Source organism: Cyprinodon tularosa, unplaced genomic scaffold, assembly GCF_016077235.1.
Source record: "Cyprinodon tularosa strain WSP-4 unplaced genomic scaffold, ASM1607723v1 ctg1074, whole genome shotgun sequence".
NCBI lineage: Eukaryota > Metazoa > Chordata > Actinopteri > Cyprinodontiformes > Cyprinodontidae > Cyprinodon > Cyprinodon tularosa.
Window position 1 is genome coordinate 254,233 of NW_024037865.1, and position 15,324 is coordinate 269,556.

Genomic DNA, 15,324 nt, shown 5'->3' on the forward strand with positions numbered 1-15,324 from the left:
AAAGCGGTTTTATCAGCCGTTAAACGACTGAAAAGAGGGAAATCTTCTGGAACAGATGGCTTCAATTCAGAGTGATGGAAATTTAACAGGGATAACAGGGAGAAATTAGAATGTAGTAATTATCATCCAATCAGAGCATTGAATATTGATTATAAATTATTCGCTTCCGATTTGTCTTAAAGATTCTAAACTATTCTACCAGACCTGATAAAGATCAGTCGGGTTTTATAAGTTAAGGACAAACTCAAGATAATATTTAAAAGGCCCTGCACATTATGAACCATGTTAATCAGCTGAAAATGGAAACGTTGGTTCGAAGTTTAGATCCTGAAAAAGCATTTGATTAGTACAATGGATATTTTGATATAAATATATAAGCTTTTTTTTTCCATTCACCCAAACATAAATAATGATGTTCCATTGTTCATAAGGTTGAGCTGGATGCTTGTTTCAGTTGTACAGTACAGATAAGGGATTTTTAAAGAGAACGAGCATGATACGAGTAAAATTCATCAATGCGTCTGCTGCAAAATCCTTTTTTGATAACTGACTGTCTATTATCTGATGGTTCGTGATTGGCTGGTCACACAGAAACTGTGACTTCATCTGCTGAGAGATCATACCAGACCATCATAGTGACAGTCAGACATGGAGGTGGTGGTGTGATGATCTGGGGCTGCTTTGATGCTTCAGTTGATAGAACCATGAATTTAGAGCTTAAGCAGATAATCTAGAAGGAGAAGATCTGGCCATCAGTGTGTGACCTTCAGCTCCAGGTCACTGAGGACAGTTCTCCAAAGTCCATCAGAAAGCTCTCCTCTTAGAACCAAAACAGACACTTTGAAGCTGATGGAGTGTCCTAGTCAAAGTCCAGATTTAAAGCTGACTTTGTGCTGTTGCCTTAAACAGGTCCTTGATGCTGGAAAACCCTCCAAGGTTCCTGGCTTCAAATGATCCAACCAATCAGAGTGGGTCAGCATCCCTCCACAGTGAAGCTAAAGACCCATTAGCAGTTTCCAAAAACACTTCATGGCAGGAGCCACACAAGCAGTTAGCAGGTTCAGGATGGACTGACTATTACACATAGTGTCAGAGTAGGAAGCTGAGTTTCTGCCCCACAGGGTGGAACTTGCAGAGTTCAGGTATTGCTGCATATTTCTGGATCTTTGCAGCATTCATTGTCTGGTTTTAATCCCTGTTTTTTCCACCATATTATTCATGTGTGAATGGAGACAGCCATGTTGGACGGTGAGAGTCCAACCAGCTGCTCTCATGTTTTTAGACCTCACCCTGCTGGACATGATTCATGGTTGGAAATCTGTAAATATCCTCAGAATCTTCTCTGAAGAAGAGACTTTGCTGTAAATCTGTGGCTGGAATGGAGCCCTGATGGATGGATGGAGCTCAGCCTGTTTACCGAGTCCTTCCTGCTTCTGGTCCATCTTTACAGAGACTAACGGGACCAAAGCTCTGCACTCAGCCTGGCTTCAATCACTTCTCTCTCTTCATCAATTCAACCATCATTTGAAAACTTCATTTTATATTTAGAAGGTTTAGGTTTATTTTAATATTAACATTTGTATGATGATCTGACACATTTAATGAGGCAAAAAAAGTAAAATCAGCAGAAATCGGAAAGAGGCAAATACAGTTTAAAGGTCTCTGTAGAAAACTTCTAATATAAATCTAAAAGGATTAATTTCCATCTGTTCTATAGTTTCAATCTATGTGTTAAAGCTCTAGAAGCTCCTGCTGCCTCGTCTAAACTTGATGAGTTAATATTCAGGCCCCGTCCACACGAAGTCAAAACGAACACGAAACGCTGATATTTTCCAAAACGTTTGCCGTAAAGACGGAGACGTAAAATAAATGTGAGCGTCCACACGAATGCATGAAAACGCTGCAAAATGTATGCCAGGCCTGTAAGTGGCGCTGTGGTGCCAAAGCAAAAATAAGCCACGAAATGTTGGGCATGCGCACTAATATTTATACATGGTTGCCCTGCGGGTCCATTTTCGTGGTTAAGTCAAATTCAGGTGCTGAACTATGTCGTCGATATTGCTCTGTTCTTCCTGGAGATATTCCAGAAGAAGAAGAAGATTCTGTTGTAAGCCCGACAGCAGGGTGAGTAGCATGAGCAGCAACCATTCAACACAGTACGGCGCCATTGTTGTTGTGATACTGTGTCTCGCATGCGTGTTTAGAGGCGACGCTATGACGCATGCGTGTAAAAAAAAATATGCGGTTAGAGCGTAAAGATGGAAACGCGAAAACGGCGTTTCGAAATCTTCCCACTCTGAAGGCTGAATAAAAAAAAGATCGTTTACAGACCCCCGAAACGCCGGCTTCGTGTGGATGAGAGGCTGGTTTGGTGAAAAATTTGTGCGTTTAGGCCAGGGTTCGTCTTCGTGTGGACGGGGCCTCAATGATTCAATCAACTCCTCCCAACAGAAACACGTCCACCATAGAAAGAATCCTTTAAATCAAACTGCAGATGTGATTCGACTAAAACCTCATTCAATAAATGTCAGACGATGAATATTTACAGTTTTCATTTTTTAGCTCATGAGCTTATTGAACATTAGGTCCAATCTGTTCTCTCCTCTCTAGGAATACCTACTTCCTGAGCCTTTGACTAGACCAATCACAATCCTCCGTTCTGCAGAGACCTCTACAGGAAATATTCAGGACATATTCCTCGGTTCAACCTGAACATTTGATAAACTAGAACGTCTGATATTTCTCCTCATCCAACGTTCTACTTTTTAAGAAGTTTGTGGTTGAAACTTGTATCTCCATCTCTGCAGAATGACTCTAACTTCTTTATTAGACCTTTTCTATATATAAACTCTTAGTTCTAGTTTGAATCTGAGCTCCTACTTCTGTCAAATATTCTAATAAAAATTGATTCTAGCCAATCATTTTCTAATTCCTATAAGGTTGCAGCTGCTATTTGTCAACAGCAGATGGCGCAGTGGATCCAGCTCCAGATGCTGGACTGTAAGTACCTGCAGCAGGTGGAGCAGCTGGACGATGACTCTTTCCTCATGGACCTCCAACAGAGCCTGAGCAGGCAGATGGAGAGTATCATTGTGGATTCAAATAGATAAACAGCCAGTTTTTCAGGCTGAGGTACTAACTCATCTACTGAAAGAAGCTTCTACAAAATGTAACTGTTCATTCTGAATTTTTGAGTAAATCCATATTACTACCATGTGACAACTGAATACTTCTCTTCAAAACCCTCTTCTTCTCCAGGAAAGACGTCCAAACCATCATCCTTCAGAACCCAGAGGTCCAATCAGAGCTCTCTACAGCTGGTTCTGAGGCTGATCCCACTGCTCCACAGCTTCTAGTTAGGTTGGATCTTCTGCTAAGGATTCTCTCCACCAGCAGATGGTCAGACCAGAACATGTTCACCTTAAGAACCAGAAAGAACTGATTCTAAACAGATTCTGCTTCAGAACTAGAACTTGGCCCTTAGTTCATCTCTACATCTTTGGACTCACATGTTAGAAATGGTCCAGATTTAAACAAAGAAATTCTACTTTTTACAATTAGTCCCTAAAAAGAACAAAAGTATTTCATTTGGATCCAATATATAGAGTTTTATGGCAGGTGGAGGAGGTTCTGGTCTCAGCCTAGGAAGATCCAACACTATCAGCAGCTCTGGTTCTGATCTACTTGGATTTTATCTGCAGAGTCATGAATGTTGTGGTTCCAGTTTGTGGGGTTAATTTGTTTTCCTTTTCCGTTCCACCGTTTGTCCACCAGAGGGTGCCATCTGATTACTCTGTCTTGGAGGGCTTGCCTACACATTTTAATTACCCACACCTGCAATGAATCATCATCACCTCAGAGGACTATATGAGCAGCTGACTGTCATCACCTTATCGCCAGAGGGTTTGCCTGTTTTGGGTACTCTAGCCCCTCTGAGCTTTTGCTGAGTTTATCTCTGAACTTTTCAAGTTTATTGATGCTCTTACCTTGTTTTTGTTATTGCCATTCTTCGGCAGGAAAACCTTCAGATTCTCTGGGATTTTTCTACTCCTTCCAGCCCTGAAAGAAATCCCCTCGAGACGCCGAGAGTTCAATTCAATTCAATTCCGTTTATTTATATAGCGCCAATTCACAACACAAGTCATCTCAAGGCACTTTACAGTTCAACCAGATCATACAGTCAAATTGATTCAAAGTTTTCTATCTAAGGAAAACCAGTTGATTTGCATCGACTCATTTACTCAAATACAATCCCTCACACTAAGCATGCTTGTAGCGACAGTGGAGAGGAAAAACTCCCTTTTAACAGGAAGAAACCTCCAGCAGAACCAGGCTCAGTGTGAACGACCATCTGCCGAGGCCGACTGGGGTTCAAGGAGACAGAAGCAGAGATACAGAAAGCAGCTGTAAAAGGCGGCCCCGTCCAGGAAACACACAGCCAGGCAGACGAGCTCCAAGGCAGCTCCCATGCCAGAGGATGAAGAGAGCACATCCAGCCAGTCACGGTCAGAGAAACAGGACTGCACTGGAAAACGGGCCTATCATCTATAAACAAGGGTGTTGATGGAAGCAGCACAGCTGATGTTTGTCTCCAGGATGGTGTCACAGCCAAACAGGAACAGACGAGGCAAAGCTACTCTGAGCTATTCAAGCTATTCAAGCCATTGACCAGCTCCTCCCATTTAGTTCTGGGCCGATTTCTCACCTTTCTTAGGGCCATTGAGACCCCAGGAGTTGAGATCTTGAATAGAGCCACAGTCTGAAAGAGATTGACAGTCATAATCTGTTTCTTCCATTTTCTAATGATTGCTCCAACAATTTACAATTTATCACCAAGCTACTTGGCAATTTCCCCATAGACCTTTCCAGCCTGGTGGAGGTGTGCAATTTTGTCTCTGTCTTTGGACAGCTCTTTGGTCTTGGCCATGTTAGTAGTTGGATTCTTACTGATTGTATGGGGTGGACAGCGGGGTTTTTTTGTTTTTGTTTTTTTGGTTGTTGCAGCTAATAACCTCAAACAGGGGCATCTAATTTAGGATAATAAATGGAGTGGAGGTGGAAATTTTAAAGGTACACTAACAGGTCTTTGAGTGTCAGAATTCTAGCTGATAGACATTATTTATTTGTGTGATACAGCTGCAAATAAGTATTATAGCACCATAATACTTATTTGCAGCTGTATCACACAAATAAATAATTTCAAAAAATCCTATATTGTGATTTCTGGATTTTTTTTTAGATCATGTCTTGTAATGTAGACATGCACCTATGATGACAATTTCAGACCCCTTCATGATTTCTAAGTGGGGGAACTTGCAAAATAGCAGGGTGTTCAAATTTTCCTCACTGTAGGTATACATAATCTTCACCCCACTGCTCAATGTTTCAAGTGTGTGATCCTGATTTTCCATCAGACATTGTTCTGAACCTGTCTGAGTTAAATGTCTGTGTAAGATGTTTCTGTAATGAATGTTGAAACTCTGATTCAGAGGGTTGTTACTCTGTTGCATGTTTTAAAAGCAGGCTGCATGTTCAGGTAATTTGTATTAATGTTGCTTTGCAGCTAAAATGTTCTGGTTTTTATTGCCGGTTCAGGGTCTTTCTGTATGGAGTTTGCATGTTCTCCTTGTGCATGTGTAAACAGATGGTTTATTAGCTGAAAACAGTGTTTACATAAAATAGCTGTAAATACCCACCCGTTTCAGGCCCCTAAATGCATCAGTGCCTTAAATGCACCTTCACTTCTGTTTTTACATTGTCAGGCTCAATAGCGTATGTAGGCGCCAGGTTCCCCCGGCAGGCTCGAAGAGTCAGGTCCATTGTGGTATGCAGTTTGATCTCTGTTGGATGAGCGTTGGTGCCTTGCTCTTGGGCTGCTGCACCAGGATTTAGATCCTTGATATTTGTTGCTGCTGGTAGGGTAAAGGGATTTTTGATGTCACCTGTGGCTGGGTTCTATGTAATGCCAAGTCACTTTTTAAGTTATTGCTACTCGATTTTCTGACACGATTTCTAATTGCTTTGTAGGAACAAATGCGGAGGGTTTTCACTGAATGTACCCGTTTGTGTGGCTGATTAAGCTACCAGTTTTGCATTTTACCTTATGGCTTTATTATTGCCGGCAGACACTTTATTGTCATTTTTGGATATTACAGATTGCTGCTGTTGCATATTATGCTTACAGATCCTACTACTAGTTTTCACCTGCCGCCTCCAATGAAACTCTTAGGGATCCTCCACTGGTTAAATGTGGAACTGGACCAGAGACACACGGATTTATAAGTAACGTTTAAAACTGAATTATTTCAGTTCTTTAATTATAATCATAAATTGATTTCAGAAGAACAGAAAAAGGGACAAGGCAGTTAAACCAAAGTTTCATTAAAAAAAAAAAATTTTCAAATCTATCCATTTTATGTAAATATGCTCGTGTTTTATAGCAGAGGTCAAACATAGAATCTACTGGATTATTTGTATTTAGATAAAGAGTCTTTATCTCTAAATTGTGTCTTGTGCCTAAAAACCCATCAGGAGGTTCAGTGAATCTCCCTAATAAAGTTCAAAAACATGAAGTAACATGATCCATAAACTGCTGCCGTCCCTCTGTAGTCTAGTTCAAAACAGCTCCTGCAAACATCAGTTGGCTTCAAAATGGGAACTACAGAACTAATTCTTTTAGAATAGGTTTATATATATTAGGGTGAGCATATTTAGATTTCCATATAGAGGACACTTTGCCTCCAGACGGATTCAGACAGACTTCTTAAAGGTTAATGAACAGCTTTATTATGCCTAAATGGTACAAAAATAACATTTGTTGTAAAATGAAATCTGTAACAACAGATTTTTTAAAATACATAAAATCAAATAATGTTCTAAATATGACCTCTTCTGTATTAGAAAATACAGCTTCATCAAATGTTCCCAGGTCTAACAAAGTACTCAGTCAGCTTTGCAGAATAACTCTCACCTCTCAGAGCTTTTTCCGGTTTTTCAGTGTCCATGTGAGCTTTGAGACCCTAAATTGATCTAGCTTAAAGTCAGGAACTCTGAGTGTTCGGTTTCACAACGACTGCTATCAGGTAGATCAATCAATTTTAACTAGGTGTACCTATATTAGGTATGAAAGTATGAAAAGCCATTATCACCAATATGAAGGGTCACCATGATAACAGGCAACAGGAATTGCCTATTTCCCCCGACAGGAACTAGACAGAGAAACAGTGCTACAGCTTCAAAGGAGAGGAAGGTGGTGAAGGAGAAGATTGTTGCTCCAGGTAAGGCATAAGTTTATATGAAGTGGACTATGACAGGCCGTTATTACATTTATTAAAAGCACTACTCTTAGTTGTTCCAATTATAGATCACTCAAATAAGATTCTTCCTGATCAAAATCACACTCCTAGACCTTACTGTATTTTACAAAGTAAAAAAAGTCAAGAGTTTCCTTGTTTTCAGGTTTAGACAACTTAAAGGAGAAGTTCGGTTTTTTACACTTTAAGCCCATTTTCTGTAGTGTCCAGGATGAAATCAAATGATCGACACCAAAATTTTGACAATTGCTCCCGTCTCTGCTTTTTGGCTCATTTAGAATCACCCCCTGGCTGCTTTAGAATGGCTTGCATAGTGCATGTCCGATAATGTCCTTAAAACAACCTTAAACGTTCTTTTTTTTTAAATATGCTACTCACCGGGTCGTCAGCGCTGTTCAATGACGTTCCAAAAAAAGTTTCGTGAAGAAAAAACGTTCCTGTAGTGTTTTATTTAGCATTTTGTAAATCCCATTGAGTTCTGTAGGAATAGTCAATATTCCGCTGCCACCGGAAACGGAAATGGGGCTTGTTTACACAGTTGTAGTCTTTTCGCTTCACTCTGTGTACTCCGACGTCGAGAATCAAGAATCCACCTTTCGTATTCCATTTTCAGAGTTTTTTAAAGTGTTTAACAGAGACGTTAGCACCTCGACGTCGGAGTACACAGAGTGAAGCGAAAAGACTACAACTGTGTAAACAGGCCCCATTTCCGTTTCCGGTGGCAGCGGAATATTGACTATTCCTACAGAACTCAATGGGATTTACAAAATGCTAAATAAAACACTACAGGAAAGTTTTTTCTTTACGAAACTTTTTTTGGAACGTCATTGAACAGCGCTGACGACCCGGTGAGTAGCATATTTTAAAAAAGAACGTTTAAGGTTGTTTTAAGGACATTATCGGACATGCTCTATGCAAGCCATTCTAAAGCAGCCAGGGGGTGATTCTAAATGAGCCAAAAAGCAGAGACAGGAGCAATTGTCAAAATTTTGGTGTCGATCATTCGATTTCATCCTGGACACTACAGAAAATGGGCTTAAAGTGTAAAAAACCGAACTTCTCCTTTAAGAGTTTTTGGTAAACCTGCTCCTTGAAAAGGACCTCAGGAGTTCATCTGTTAAGCTGCATTTTCATTTTGACATTTTGTGTCCAATGCTGGTTCCTTTGCTCCCCGTGTGTTTGTGTGTATCTCTAGAGTAACCCTCCCACAAAGCAGTCCCTCAAGAATTATGTCGGGCAATAAAGTTACGCAGTATTCTGTGCAAAGTACCAGTTGATTTAAGCGTACGATTACGGTCCCCCCAATAAAACAGTGAAAACCGGACGTTTTGATGAATTTAAAATCCCCCTCCAGACACCCTGGACAGGAAGTTTGATCACCCAGAGATCTTTTTTTTCTTAAAAAATTATTTATATTTATTGTCTTGTCTTCTATCCTCTTCTCTCCCCTTCCCTTCATTCCACCTACCCTTCGATTCACTTCCCACCTTTCTTCCTCTCCTTTCCCCCTTCTCTTTTCTTCTGTCCTATCATCTTCCTTTCCTTCCTAACCACCTCTATTTTGTCCTATCCCTGTTCTATCTATCTATCTATCTATCTATCTATCTATCTATCTATCTATCTATCTATCTATCTATCTATTTTAGACAAAGGTGGCTTTTGAAAAGATCAGATACGTATCGGATTCAGGACAGCCAAGTGGTCTGGGTTGCATTTGAAAAATAATCTGATCTGTATTGTTCAGACTGTCATGAAAAGATCAGATACAGATTGCATATGGGCAACACAACAACAAATGAATTAAAAATCACTTCAGGCTGCCTTGTGAACATAGCCATAGTTAGATCCTTCATTCCTCTAGTTGCTTGGTTGTAGCAGCTCTGGACACACACAGTTATAGCAACTGAAACACTTGTTTTATCAGGTGCCAAACCAACTGGGCCAGAATACGTACCTACATTATTTCCTGATCTAAGTTCTCCAACAAGCAAAGGAGGATTTATCCAATGGCCAGATTTGAACACACTCAGGCTCTAAAAAGCAAAAAGATTAATGCTGATGGAGGAGCAACAGGAAAGACTGGAGAAGACAGAAGGTGAATGACATTAAACTATTTATGGAAAAAGATTGTAATTTATATGAAACCCCCCCAAAAAAAGAAGCACATTTTTACAATCCATGAGGTTTTTATTTCTGCTCGTTCATCAATGTAGAAGCGATAATCATTAAAAACATCCACAGCAGAATATAATCCATAAAATCAGTTGTATAAAATAGGTGATAGTTACTTTCAGTCATAGCAGGTAAATAGAACATCTACAGAATCAAGAACAAAACTATTAGAATTAGTTCAAAAGAAAATTGTTCTTTCAAAAAATGCCCAAAAAGCAGATATTTCACACTTCTGGAGAAATTTCAGATTTCTTCAATAAATTATTAAGACAAAGGCTTTTTAACAAGTTAAAGCAGGTTCAAACTGATCAGTAAAAATAACATCAACATCATCAATCCTGTTTATCTTTTTAAACAAACATGTTTCATCATTTTAGGACTTCAATTTACCTGAACTACAGACTCCAGCCTCTAAACTGAGTTCTTTGATGTCCCGTAGTTTAACCCCATAATCCCAGCACCCCCTTTCATGCTGGCTGGAGCTACTTTGCAACATTAATTAGCTTGTAGCTGACTAACTCTGAGACTGACACACACTTATATATGTCCCAAATCTTCATGTGAGACTCCTCTATAGATGATCTACTTCATTCTAATATCCATTGACCATAGCTCTAACACTGGGCCAAAAACAGTTGGAGTTTTGGTGGGCCTGGATTCAACAACACACGTAGCAGGGCTGATTGATGCATTGCTAATGAAAGCCAACAAGACACTGAATTAGCTAAACTCTGATCATTTGCAGCTGATCTCTTAGAAAATCCTCCAAAAACATCAGCAACGCTGAGCAAAGCACATTAAATCTGTCCTAGCTTTGCTTTTATTTTCATCTGAGGATATTTTCATCTGAATAAAAGTTCGTTTCTGGAATATATCCAACTGATAGTTTATCATTCAGCTAAAAGTGTAAAAAATAACCATTTAGTGTTTTTGCTGAATAAATTCATTCATAAAACGTCGTGCCACACCATGCCAAAATGGTACAGTAGGAGTTCATCTATTTTTATTTTTTTTTTATCATCTTTAACTTCTCAATTGCTTGTTTTATGGACAACAAACTTGCTTCATCTGTAACCAAGATGTTGTTGTTGTTTAGTCCCTTCATTAAAGAAAAAGAAAGAAATTGTGAATGTAAACATCTTTTTTTCTTAGAGCAACATTTTTTTTTTTTTTTGCCATTTAAATGTAATTTACTCAGGCCCTAAGTAATTAACTTTCAAATGTTCACATCCACATATTCACCCAGGACGGGAATATTTACCAGGTTTACAATATCAAACTTTATCTGTTTTACTTTCTATGTAAACAGAGCTGTTAATTAATGGCTTTCTCAACACTTTGACCATTAATCCATGAGTTTCTCATGTAATGAGTTGAAGGAGTTTCTAGATGGACATTTTATCACCAGTCAAACATGGAAAACACCTCTAATGTTCATTCTAGTGGAATTGAACCGCTATGACTTATGTGAAACAAATGTTTTTTTTTTTTTTATATAAATCATTTCATATCATGCACTAATACTGAATCATGTTAACACTCAGATGACCTCGTTTAAAACCTTTGTCACAAATCATTCAGGAGAAAAGCTTCTCCCCTCTGTGAGTTCTCTTGTGTCTATCAAGACTAGATTTCTGGGTGAAGCTTTTTCCACAGGACAGACATTCAAAAGGTTTCTCACCTGTGTGAATTCTGATGTGATTACTAAGATGGGACTTGGAGGTGAAGCTTTTTCCACAGAACAGACATTCAAAAGGCTTCTCACCAGTGTGAATTCTCATGTGTCTATTCAAATGACTTTTTTCAGTAAAACTTTTACCACAAATCTTGCATGAAAAAAGCTTCTCACCTGTGTGAATTCTGATGTGATTATCAAAATTAAATTTCTTAGTGAAGCTTTTTCCACAGGACAGACAGTCATAAATCTTCTGAACTTTGTGAGACCCCAGGTGATCCATTAAATGTTCTTTTTTTAGAAAGTTTTCTCCATAGCTAACACATGAGAAATGTTCCTCTTCTTTATCTTCAGGCTCCTGCTTCAGAAAAAGCTGCTCTTCCTGCTCACTAATGAGGACCTCCATGGTTTCCTCTTTTGTCCAGGAATGTTCTGGTTCTTGCTGCTCTTCTTTTATCTGCAGAGGTTCTGGTTCCTCTTGGTCCAAACTGGAATTCCTCTCCTGTTCACAGAGCTGCTGGTCAGAATAATCCTCCTCTTTTCCAACATAATCCTGCAGGCGGTCTGGAAAGACATAAACAGTAGAAAGACTTTCTATTTTAGGTTAAGGAAAGAACACTTCACATTAATCATCCTCGTGTTGATCTGACCACATACAAACAGACTGGAACTACATCTCCCAGCATTCACTGCATGAAATACTGGTTAAGGCTTGCCGTCTCGCAGATTCTTAACCATTAAAGAAATGTTTAAACATGTTTTTTTTTTTTTTGCTGAACTGTCCAGGTTTTACTGCGTCTTTTGCAGAGAAACTGCTGGAGAAAGGCACCAGCTCCACTGTAACCCTATGGATAAGCCCCAAACAACGGTATGCACACACATTTATCACAGACGGCCAAAGTAAAGTGAGGTGGACTCCAGAAAGACAGAGCTCCATCTAATTCTGGTCTGATCCAGCTCCTTATCTAGCATTCTCTCTTCACTGACCTCAGTACAGAGATGGATTGTAAACCTCCTCTGACTCCAACTCCTTAGACACAGAAAGATGCAAAAGGATGGGAAAAAGATATAATGCACCTCTTCTTAATATGGGTAATGAAAAATATCTTAATAAAAACAGGGTGAAGTTAACATAGATTAAAATTTTCCACCACATTATTCTGCAGAAGAAATGTTGACTTCAATCACAAAACACAAGTTCAATCTTTTCCCTCCCCAGTTTATTTCTACTTCACTCTGAAGGCTAGAGTAAAAACTAATCCACACTACATTGTTGAGACAAACTGTTATTCTCATGACAAAGATTCATGCAGCTCAAACAGCTCCTATTAGGTGACTTAGACCATGGTGAAGCAACTCTGCACTGTGACACAGCTTGAATCTAAAGCATTTAGGTATCACACAGGATGACAATAGAATAATGATAAAGCCAATTGTTCCTTTTGAACAATTTGAAATGCAGTGATGTGTATGTCAACAACATGTCATCCATATATATATATATATATATATATATATATATATATATATATATACACTATATTGCCAAAAGTATTTGCTCACCCATCCAAATTATTGGAATCAGGTGTTCCAATCACTTCCATGGCCACAGGTGTATAAATTCAAGCACCTAGGCATGCAGACTGTTTTTACAAACATTTGTGAAAGAATGGGTCGCTCTCAGGAGCTCAGTGAATTCCAGCGTGGAACTGTGATAGGATGCCACCTGTGCAACAAATCCAGTCGTGAAATTTCCTCGCTCCTAAATATTCCACAGTCAACTGTCAGCTGTATTATAAGAAAATGGAAGTGTTTGGGAACGACAGCAACTCAGCCACGAAGAGGTAGGCCACGTAAACTGACGGAGCGGGGTCAGCGGATGCTGACGCGCATAGTGCGAAGAGGTCGCCAACTTTCTGCAGAGTCAATCACTACAGACCTCCAAACTTCATGTGGCCTTCAGATTAGCTCAAGAACAGTGCGCAGAGAGCTTCATGGAATGGGTTTCCATGGGCGAGCAGCTGCATCCAAGCCATACATCACCAAGTGCAATGCAAAGCGTCGGATGCGGTGGTGTAAAGCACGCCGCCACTGGACTCTAGAGCAGTGGAGACGCGTTCTCTGGAGTGACGAATCGCGCTTCTCCATCTGGCAATCTGATGGACGGGTCTGGGTTTGGCGGTTGCCAGGAGAACGGTACTTGTCTGACTGCATTGTGCCAAGTGTAAAGTTTGGTGGAGGGGGGATTATGGTGTGGGGTTGTTTTTCAGGAGCTGGGCTTGGCCCCTTAGTTCCAGTGAAAGGAACTCTGAATGCTTCAGCATACCAAGACATTTTGGACAATTCCATGCTCCCAACTTTGTGGGAACAGTTTGGAGCTGGCCCCTTCCTCTTCCAACATGACTGTGCACCAGTGCACAAAGCAAGGTCCATAAAGACATGGATGACAGAGTCTGGTGTGGATGAACTTGACTGGCCTGCACAGAGTCCTGACCTCAACCCGATAGAACACCTTTGGGATGAATTAGAGCGGAGACTGAGAGCCAGGCCTTCTCGTCCAACATCAGTGTGCGACCTCACAAATGCGCTTCTGGAAGAATGGTCAAAAATTCCCATAAACACACTCCTAAACCTTGTGGACAGCCTTCCCAGAAGAGTTGAAGCTGTTCTAGCTGCAAAGGGTGGACCGACGTCATATTGAACCCTATGGATTAGGAACGGGATGTCACTTAAGCTCATATGTGAGTCAAGGCAGGTGAGCAAATACTTTTGGCAATATAGTGTACATATACACACACACACATATATATATATATATATGTGTATATATATATATATATGTGTGTCTATATACTATCGTTCAAAAGTTTGGGGTCACCCAAACAATTTTGTTTTCCTGAAAAGTCACACTTATTCACCAATGAATGAAATGAATAGAAAATAGAGTCAAGACATTGACATTGTTAGAAACAATGATTTGTATTTGAAATAAGATTTTTTTTTACATCAAACTTTGCTTTCGTCAAAGAATCCTCCATTTGCAGCAATTCCAGCATTGCAGACCTTTGGCATTCTAGCTGTTAATTTGTTGAGGTAATCTGGAGAAATTGCACCCCACGCTTCCAGAAGCAGCTCCCACAAGTTGGATTGGTTGGATGGGCACTTCTTGCGTACCATACAGTCAAGCTGCTCCTGCAACAGCTCTGTGGGGTTCAGATCTGGTGACTGCACCGGCCACTCCATTACCAATAGAATACCAGCTGCCTGCTTCTGCTCTAAATAGTTCTTGCACAATTTGGAGGTGTGTTTAGGGTCATTGTCCTGTTGTAGGATGGAATTGGCTCCAATAAATTTCCTCCACCATGCTTAACAGATGGCGTCAGGCATTCTTTCAGCATCTTTTCATTTGTTCTGCGTCTCACAAACGTTCTTCTTTGTGATCCAAACACCTCAAACGTGGATTCATCCGTCCACAACACTTTTTTCCAGTCTTCCTCTGTCCAATGTCTGTGTTCTTTTGCCCATCTTCATCTTTTTCTTTTATAAGCCAGTCTCAGATATGGCTTTCTCTTTGCCACTCTGCCCTGAAGCCCAGAATCCTGCAGCCGCCTTTTCACTGCAGATGTTGACACTGGTGTTTTGTGGGTACAATTTAATGAAGATGGCAGTTGGGGACCTGTGAGGTGTCTATTTCTTAAACTAGAGACTCAAATGTACTCATCTTCTTGCTCAGTTGTGCAACGCGGCCTCCCACTTCTTTTTCTACTCTGGTTAGAGCCTGTTGGTGCTGTCCTCTGAAGGGAGTAGTACACACCGTTGTAGGAAATCTTCAATTTGTTAGCAATTTCTCGCATGGAATAGCCTTCATTCCTAAGAACAAGAATAGACTGTCGAGTTTCAGATGAAAGTTCTCTTTTTCTGGCCATTTTGAGCGTTTAATTGACCCCACAAATGTGATTCTCCAGAAACTCAATCTGCTCAAAGGTAGGTCAGTTTTGTAGCTTCTGTAACGAGCAAAACTGTTTTCAGATGTGTGAACATGATTGCAAAAGGGTTTTCTAATCATCAATTAGCCTTCTGAGTCAATGAGCAAACACATTGTACCATTAGAACACTGGAGTGATAGTTGCTGGAAATGGGCCTCTATGTAGATATTGCACCAAA